At 39.8% G+C, this 9,640-nt stretch overlaps 1 long non-coding RNA gene across 1 annotated transcript in view; it reads right to left on the bottom strand.

The window, feature by feature from the left end:
- Positions 1–2,726: 2,726 nt before the first annotated feature.
- LOC144824841 (uncharacterized) overlaps positions 2,727–9,640 on the bottom strand; it is a 103,221-nt gene continuing 96,307 nt past the window's right edge. Inside the window, exon 3 of the long non-coding RNA XR_013609145.1 lies at positions 2,727–6,227. This is a non-coding gene — a long non-coding RNA (uncharacterized LOC144824841). The remainder of the gene's footprint in view (positions 6,228–9,640) is intronic.

Here is a 9,640-nt window from a genome sequence, read left to right as displayed (position 1 = left end):
GTCCCTCAAGGGTCAGTTCTTTCCCTACAACTCTTCAATATCTACATGGAACCCCTTACCACAATACTCAGGAATTCCAACAGCCCCTTCCACCTCTACGCTGATGACACAACTCTATCTGGAAACCACCTGTATGGATGACATTCTCAAACTCAACGACACGCTCAAAGTCGTTCAACAATGGCTCTCAAAAAACCACTTAAAGCTTAATCAAGAAAAAACTGAAGTTCTACCCATCTCCAACAGAGACGAAAACCCCCAAATTGAAGAATGGCTCAAAGCCATCGACGCCCTCAATGGCACCCTCAAGCCAAAAGACTCAGTCAAATCCCTAGGTATCACCTTATACTCCAAACTAAACATGAAAAAACACATCACAAACTCCGCCAAAAGCGCTTTCCTCAATCTGAAACTTCTTTACAAAATAAAACCTTTCCTGCCTCCCAAGGACCTTCAACAGGCCACTCAAGCACTGGTACTCTCCAGAATTGACTATGGAATCGCAGCCCTGACCGGCTCAGCCAAATCGCCCCTAGGACCCTTGAAAACCACCCTCAATGCCGCAGCCAGAATGGTCACAGGAATCAAGAAATTTGAATACATTTTCCCCGCGCTCAAAGACCTAAAATGGCTCCCTATTGAACAACGAGCCAACTTTCGAACAGCATGCCTTACAAACAAAGCCCTCCACACAGGCAAACCAGAATACCTAGCTGCGGAACTCAAAAAGGCCGGCCAGTCCAGGACCCCCAGAAGCTCCAACACACTTCTTCTCATTCCGTTAAAACCAAGGAAACGCAAAACTTTAAGTAAATGCTTTGCAGGCAATGCACCCAGGATATGGAACGCCATCCCTCCTCACATCAGAATGACCGTCCACTTCCCAAAATTCAAGACTTTACTCAAAGCACTCTTCCTAGAAGCTACCTAAACTGTAAGGGATGCTCATATTACCACCAACCCGTGTAATCACTATGATCTGTATGCTTTTTTTGTTATTTGAAATCCCCTTGAGTTGTCCAGATATCAATCTTCCATCGCCGATAAGGCACCCTCTTGTACCTGGTGTGAAGCGCTCTGATACCTCCGGGTCCAGCTAGCGCTATACAAAACTTTTAATAAATAAATTCAGAGCTTATTTAGCAAAATGTCTTCTTTTTTGCAAGCTGGCTTAAATTTAGAAGAAAAAATATAAAGATATCCATTGATACTAACAAATTGCAGTTTAAATACACAATCTAATATGGATGTTTTGAATTTGTAGAGAACCCCTGACGAAGGGCCAAGAAAGGCCCGAAATGCATTGGGTTATGTAATGTAAATGTAAATTGATACTTGTATAGCGTACTACTCACCCGCAAGGGCCTCAAGGCGCTTGTACGAATACCGCTGTGGAACCCATCCTGGCTTTCCCTGTGAGGTGTCCACTCCTGGGCACCTCCAAGGTGGAGGCCAGGCATCCTTAGCGTTGTGGGGGCCGTTGTGGAGATTAAGCAAGCTATTGCCCAGAGTTGCAGAGTGGGACTCCATGATTGGAATAGGCACAGAGGCGAGAATTATCAGGTCCGTGGAATTTTTGAGCGCAAGACCCGCCGAGGTGGGGAATTGAACCCTGGTCCCGGGCTAGACCTCTGCATCAGGGTCTGCCGCTCCAACCATTGAGCCACACTTCTCCGGGTTAGAAAGAGCAACTATTGTGGATAATTTACGTACACTTCGAGCTCCAGAATAAGGCCTGGATTGGCATATCTGCTGCTTTTAGAATACAGTGAAAGAGTAAACGTCTGTCATGTGATAAGAGAACAAGAAATGAATTTGTGAAAGTATTTGGATTCCATGGAATAATAAATTGGAGAAATATGGACAAACCTATGGCATCTTTGTTTATGTATCAAGGATTCAGCTGTGCGTCTGGGATTGGGGTGTCAGTACGCTCCTACCTTGAAGTGTTGCACAAGTGCGTGGCTCAGTGCAGACCACGCTTCCAGGCTTGCACGCGATTAAAGAAAAATGGCAAAAAACTCCTTTGGTTAAGTTAGGAAAAGCAAGAAACTGGTGTGCACTCTGTCGCTTCTTTTTGTGAGCCCTGTAGGGCTCCATTTGTTTCCTCTCTGCCATGGTTTTCCTGGTGGTGGAAATGCCATGAAAACCTTGTCGGAGGAGAAACGTGTAATATGCTTAGCGGGATCACATCGCTCACACCAAGCATAACGCGGTCTCTGGACCACTGCACCACCTCCAGGGAACGCAGTACCCTGGCAACAGCAGCGGCTCCATGGTGGTCCAACTCCCCAAGTCATAATGGGGCAGTCGGACTGCCTCAGTGGCTGGACCGTCACCACAGTACCACCACAAGTCTGGCAGTCCTCAGACTGCCAGACTCGTAATTGGACCCTTAGAAGTTTGATAAGGAAGTATTCAAAAGTGGCACCTTGATCTAAGACCTATTTCCCCCACTGGCCTAGATTTTATTTCCAGTTCCCCTGTGACATACTACATCTGAGGACTTTGGTATGCTGTACACCTGTTGTCTCCAAGTCCATTACATTTCCTTGTTCTAGTTGTCACCCGAGCCGTTTCATTCATAATTACTCAAACACTATTCATCAAAACATATTACATTATTTTAACAGAGACATGTTTCCATTGTGTATGTATCTGATATGCTTGTTCTTCTACAGTTTTAAATTTATTAGCAAAGTCAACAAAATAAATTTGCTGGAACAGTAAGGGAATGAACATCTGCTAGCGAGAAGAAGGACTCAAACAGTTTCTTGCCTACTATTACAAAACACCAAATCTGAATCTGTTAAAGCCAGTCTGGCTTGCTAAGATTAGCTTTTGACAAGGAGTATGTTGTAAAGTGTATTTTAATCTACTTATCTGTCATCTATATTTTCATACTTTCTAGCTTGCCTGTATTTAGAATGTTATGGATGTCATAGAATGCTTATTAGAGATGAGTCTTCACTTGAGGATGGAAGGCTGAGCATCCAGGAGGACAGCTCCTGGTGGGGCTAACTTAATTACTTATTTAACCATTTAACTACCATCTTGGTTCACCTGTAACATCTGCAACTTCAACTACAATAAATATCAACTTGGAACTACACTCTGACTCCATGAAGATTATTACATTATTACAGAGTTCATAACAACGTAGTAGTTACTAGTATAATAGATTAGTAGGATAAGGTGTATGTTATTCTTTGTTAAGTACATATGTAAAGGTGTCGAGGATTAATGTCGGCTGTTTACAAGTACAGAAATGCTGAAAGTTACTGTATCTGGAATTTATGGAAAAGTTATATTGTGTAAAACAATAATGAGTGATTAAAAAGTACATTTGAAGGCACGTGGCATTTTCTAAGCCAGGAGGAAATAATGTATTCCATATATGTGGCCCTAACTTGAGTACTAACCTTTTGGAGTCATAGTATTGATTTGGATACTTGATGGACAAATGCTTCTGGACAGGTGTTGAAATGGTTTACTTAATACATAGGTGTGTGCAGTGTCTAAAAGTAGAGCTTGAGCAAAATTTCAAAGCCATGTCTTTCTAGAGTATTGCCCAGTATTTCAATTTTTATATATAGAGAAAATGATTAATCATACAGTTATGGGTTCCTGGTGCTTACCTTCTCTTCTTTGCTCCCCACCTCTTTGATCCCCTGGGCATCCTCTCCAAGGGCATATTTGCCTCTCAGTGTGGAGGTATAGAAGGTGGTTTTACAGATCAAGACCTCACTTGTCACTTAAATGAGGCTACTTGGCTATATAGTGGTCTCAGTGGCAATCAACTATGACATATAACGCCAGACACTGTGTGTTTTTATGCAATGGTAATCTTTCCATTTCTTTTCATAGTCTTTCAGCTCCTCTTGGGTGGATAAAGGTTGGATCTATTTTAATCTTGAGAGTGCAGTGGATGACTTTACGGGCTTTTAGGAATGTGAGGGGCAGCTAGGGTAAACGTGAATTCTTGGGTGCTACACTCATGAAAAATTCCTCTTTATTCTGGCTTGCAATTTGTCATCCTCCACCTCCCTGGCACTTGCATCTAGTTATACTGGCTCCCCAGGTCCATCTTTCTGTGGATTTGCCCTTACAAAACCTGAAGATTCTGACTCTTAAAGGCACCTTCTTGGTGGTGGTAGATGCTTGTTTGTGCTGGCCCTCCTATCTTTGGGTTTGGATGGTCGATTATCGTGATACGGATTTTTGCCACAAATTGCCTCAGTGTTTCATAGGGCTTAGTAGGTCATCTTCTTGCCTTTCTTCTATCCCAGTTATCTCTATTGGAGAAGCTGAAACATCTCCTGGATGTTTGGAGGCTCGCCTTTAATACTAAAACCAGTTGTGTCTGTTTCAGAAGTCTGAAACTTTTTTAGGTTCTTTTTTTCTATATAATTTACTCAACAGTTATCCTACCCGACTCTGCGTGCCATTCAAGGTATTTTCCTTTTACAAAAGGTGAAAGACCACCATAGATGACACTAAAATAATGAATTGAAGCATTTGTTTCCTTTCATTTTTTGCTCTTTCCAAATGGGTTTTTAATTTCTTGAAAGGGTTTCCTCCTGCTGAAACCTGTTGGGGACCCAGTTTGTCTTCCTTCCATACATTTATGGAGTATTACAGACTTCAGGGTTGGAGATAGATGGAATAAATGTTAGTGTTGTGCCCTCAGTTGTCTGACTTGAGAATGTTTCTGGTAAGGAATACCATCATTGGGATTTGGAGCATTGTTGACTTTGTGTGTGATCTTTCTGAAGTTTCAGAAGTTTAGTATGAAGCTTTCATATTCCTTATGAGAAATGACTACTAGAATGGGGATAAGTGATGCTGAGGAAATGTGCCAATTACTTACCAGTCATTTTCAACATCTTCAATCCAATTTATCCTCATCCCAGTCATTATGTCTATTATGTCACTCTTTAAAGAGGTTTGAATATGTGAAGAGGATGCTGGGAATACCAAGCCAATAATGACAACCAGTAGTGAGGCAGAGCTTGCACTTTCTTATGCATCTGTAGTTAATTATCTCAAGGTAATATTCACCTTATGAGAAATAATTCGGTACAGATGAATAGGACTAGTAAAGATTACCCACAAGTAATTGGGGTTGGTTTGAGTGATCATGTTTTGGGAAAAGTGTCATTGTATGTAACATGGAGTTTAAGCACTTTAAATGTGATCCAGCACCTAGGAACTTCATATCCTGGACTCACAGTTATTTCATGTCAGTTCCTTTACGCTGCATTCGTTTAGACCAAACTTACCAAATTATCCATTTATTCTTGTCTTACCTAAACGATTACTCTTTATAAGAGGGAAGGGATTGGCAAATATTATCCTGAATTATAAATCAAAGATCATGTCTATATTTCTGATCATAAAAGACACAATTTCATTACTAGTAAGCTTTATCTAAAATAATGTGATTGCTCATTAAGTACAAATACAGCTCAAAGCACAGATTATCACATATAAGAACATACAGCGTAAATCAAAACAAACACATCTCACGAACAGTGCAATGAGTGAGTGGATAGGTAGAGAGATAAAAGAGAAGAAATCATTTGCAAAATAAATTATGCAAATTCAGAATCTCCTAGTTACCTGGCACTAAAGTTTCTAATATTTGGAAATGCTACCCTCTGACTATGAGAGAAAGCAAGGCACTTCAAAGAAGAGTTTAAAGTGCAACGTCTAGAGTCAGGATCTGCAGAACATCAGCCAGCCCACAAGAATAGGAAACAGCATCTCCTCTCGCAAGGTTAGAAAACGCCAACCTCAAACCCCACCGACTTTCTGAGTGCTATTATACCCTAAGTTCACACAAGTCCAACCCCTACTCTATCCATCCCACATTATATGAAGATTTTATTGGTCAAAACAAGGGGTGTCTCAAACACACCACTCCGGGCAAGTTCCATTTTTCTAACCCTCCATTGTTCAAGCACTTTACGTCATCTTTATCATTTCTTCTGTCGCTTGTACAAATTCTCTTCACAACACTTGTAACTTTTATGATGATTTTTTTTCTTGTGCCCGCTTCCAGGGGAAACTTTATTTCTGCTGTTTATTGTTTCCTCCACACAATCTTGACATCACCGGAGGCACGCGGTAAGCTGATTAGACATCCTCCCTTCTCGCATCCCAGTTAAACGCTTTTAAACTAAAGTTTTCTGATGCCTTTCTCTCCAGGGCAGAAAAGCCGTACTCTAGGAAAGACAAATACAACATAAGTACCATGTTTTAAAACTTTTTCACCTTTTATTTCTTAAAGAAAGAGTTCTGCTTATGATGTTAGTATTTTGCACAGTATCTCAAGCATTAATGTAATCATTACATTGACAGCTTTTAGTCGTTAGTTTCTGCATTAGTCATGTGCAAGTTTGAGGCCTACCCCAAACTTTTCTTCAATGCAATTTCTTTTACGCATGCGCAGTTAAACTTGGCCCATTTTAGTAACTATTAATTAGCGTTATTTATCTATTTTGCGCTACAAGGAGTTCAATCCGAGCAGGTTTCTGGTTGTGAAAACCCTGCTCCATCAAATATTAACAGAATGCATGCACATGAGGTGTCGACTGGTGTGCCATTCTATATTTTGGTAAATAATGCTTAGTGTCCAACTGCTTGTGTGTGGTACCACTCTTCTATGTAAGGCTTCTATTATTTTTCTTATGAAGCTGCTCATTTGGAAACTGTTTTTGCATTGACAACTATACTGCTAGAGATTTTTTGGGATGCCACAGTACAAAATATGCTTTGCAACATAAATGCTATACTAGTACTACAGTGAAAATGTCGTGTAAGAATTGTTGGGCAGGATCTATCAATATCAAGGCGAAGCAACTATATAGTGCCCTACTATATTTATTCTTGTTCATGTAAGACATATTTGCTGGGACCCAGCAGCATAACAATTTGGAGCAAAAGTACTAATAAATGCATATTCGCACTCACACAAAGACACACACACACACACACACACATATTGCCCCAAGCTATCCAATCAGTTAGTGACAGTAGTTTGTGGAAAGCTCCTCAACACATCAAACATTATGTGGGATTCAATTCTAAATAACCCACTCAGTGCTAATAGGCCTTTTGTTTGTGGCAGAGAGGTGGTGCATGTTGAGGGAAAGCGCTATTTCCAAGCCAATCCTCGATTTGCTCAGTTTGCAGCTGCTCTACTAAGATCACGGCTGTTAATGGGAAGGTAATGGGACAGCAGGGCTCAAAATTATAAATAATTTGCATTTTATTCTTGGAACTAGTCATATTAGATTTACTATTGATTCTCTTCTGGTTAAATGAAAAAGACGAGCTTTGTAGAGAATGGTTACAAAATAACTTGCTGGAAATTCGATTTGTCAGTAAATGTATCACCATAACCTGAGAACCGAATCCCGACTGAAAAGAAACTGTCATGGTAGTCAAAGAAAATACCACCCAGCGAGAAACCACTTAATCTCACCAACAGCACGGTCTACTTGACTAGTTCTGTCAGTTGTCTCTATCACTCAATTTGTTACTTGCCACCAATCGCTGTGTTTTTATGGTCGATCTGCTAGGACCCCACAACATCCCTGGAACAAGCACAAAGCCTGTTCCTGTTTGACTCATTTCAATCACACCGCCACAGATGTGCAAATTAACAGCAGACCTTTTCCTCTTCCTGAGCCATATTTCCCGTTTTTCTCCCAATTAGTACCAGCCTATATAGACATAGCCTTGTGAGACATGGTTTTAATAAACGTCAAACTACTTTCTTTTGTTGTCTGTCTTTCATTGCTGCGCTCTGCTGCGCACTGGTCAGCGGTTGATGGTAGCTGAAGAACATGGGCCACCATTGGTCTTTGGTCCACGAACATGTAGCTCATAAAATTAAATCACTTTATTTACAAGTGTAATTTCTCTTTGAAATTGGCTGTCACTTTTATTTCCGAGATGCAAGCAAGTGAAAGCATGCTACTGTAGAAACTGGTAAGCCGATTCCAATTGTCTCAGGAGAGACGGTAAGTATATTTTGTTGTCTTGTGGTTTGGAAAGTGCTGAGAACCCATACACCGCTCTGTTAAACATTCTGTTGGTTTGCACCAGGGGACGGTGAGAATTTGTGGTGGTTTTTATTCGGCTTATTTGTAAACCCTCTGTTTATATGAACTTCTGAATGTTTTTAGTTTTTTTCAAAGACAAATGCCAAGAGAAAGTCTACTCGGAAAGCAGGTGTGCTGTATAAAACAAATCCACACACAACTCCCTTTCAGCAGGAAAATACTCCAGGCAAACAGCTTTTTTGAGCAAATGTACACTTAAAAGGTTTTTGGGCAGCACGCTTTGCTTACAGGTTAAGTTGGAAGAAGTGTGGAATTTCATTAGGAAAGGTTACGTTTGCCAACTACCACTGACATTGATGACAAAGTTTTAAACTTTGACTACTCCTACATTGTGCACAGGCATGAGTATTAGTACTCACTGTGCCTAATTGTATAAAGGAATTCAGTAAATCTTGTGCAGCCAGCTACTACTTCTTTTTAAACTCTTATTCATCGTCTAGCCTGGAATGCTCATCAAACAGGTTACGGTTTAAGTTACAATGTTGTTTAACATATTTGCCTGCTCATATTTCATTTCTTAGAACAAGACATTGCAGTTACTGGTTTTCATCAGTAGCCACGTAGACTAGCATCCTCTTGAGAAGAATGCAACGGTGAATTATTGTTTTGCACCAAATTTGCCCGTACTGGCTGGTGCTAAAGTGGTCTGTGGGCATGAGCAATGTTAAGTAATCTGTCCCAGTGATGTTATTATTTGTTCTTTGTGGACCAAAGTGCCCTTTTTATTTCATTTGCTATTAGATCTGAACGTAATTAATTGGCAAACTTCTCCTGCTAATTTGTGTGTTATGACCAGTTTTCAATCACACAATCACATCACTCTATTAGCATCTATACCTGTTCAGTGCAGTGATGCCGATAACACGAGACCTTAGTGGCACCTCCAGACAGCTTGCTATTAAAAAATGTACAAACACTGAACTGTTGGCTTTTGACACAATCTATCAGTACCTCAAAAAATCCCACACCAACACTACCCCTGCTAAATCTTGCAGACATTTTAGAAAGATCAACACAGAAGACTTTGAGTCAACATACACTACAGTGACAACCAAAACATTCAACTCAAAATCCCTCTATACATGTTGAACTACTGTTATGACAAAAGAATATAAACAAAAAAAGAAATCTGACCTTGTTTAACACAATCTTGTGCTCATGTAAATCCCTCCAATGGCCTTGGGCTGACTTAATGCTACATTAAGCTGCAGATATATATATATATATATATATATATATATATATATATATATATATATATATATATATATATATATATATATATATATATATATATATATATATATACATATATAGATATGTATACTAGCTTACCCGTCGCGCGTTGCTACGATCTCCGAAGAAAGGAAATTCAAGGAAACTCGTTATGATAACATTCAATTTACATTGTGTCATTTTTAGTGAAACATTCATTTTAATATGGAAAACATTTCAAAGTGTCATTTTAATTCTATTTATTTATTCGAGTGCTTGTGGATACACGATTT

The sequence above is a fragment of the Lissotriton helveticus genome, chromosome 3_1 (genome assembly GCF_964261635.1).
Source record: "Lissotriton helveticus chromosome 3_1, aLisHel1.1, whole genome shotgun sequence".
Lineage (NCBI taxonomy): Eukaryota > Metazoa > Chordata > Amphibia > Caudata > Salamandridae > Lissotriton > Lissotriton helveticus.
Note: the sequence above shows the minus strand (reverse complement) of the source record. Positions and strands in the feature narration are given on the sequence as shown.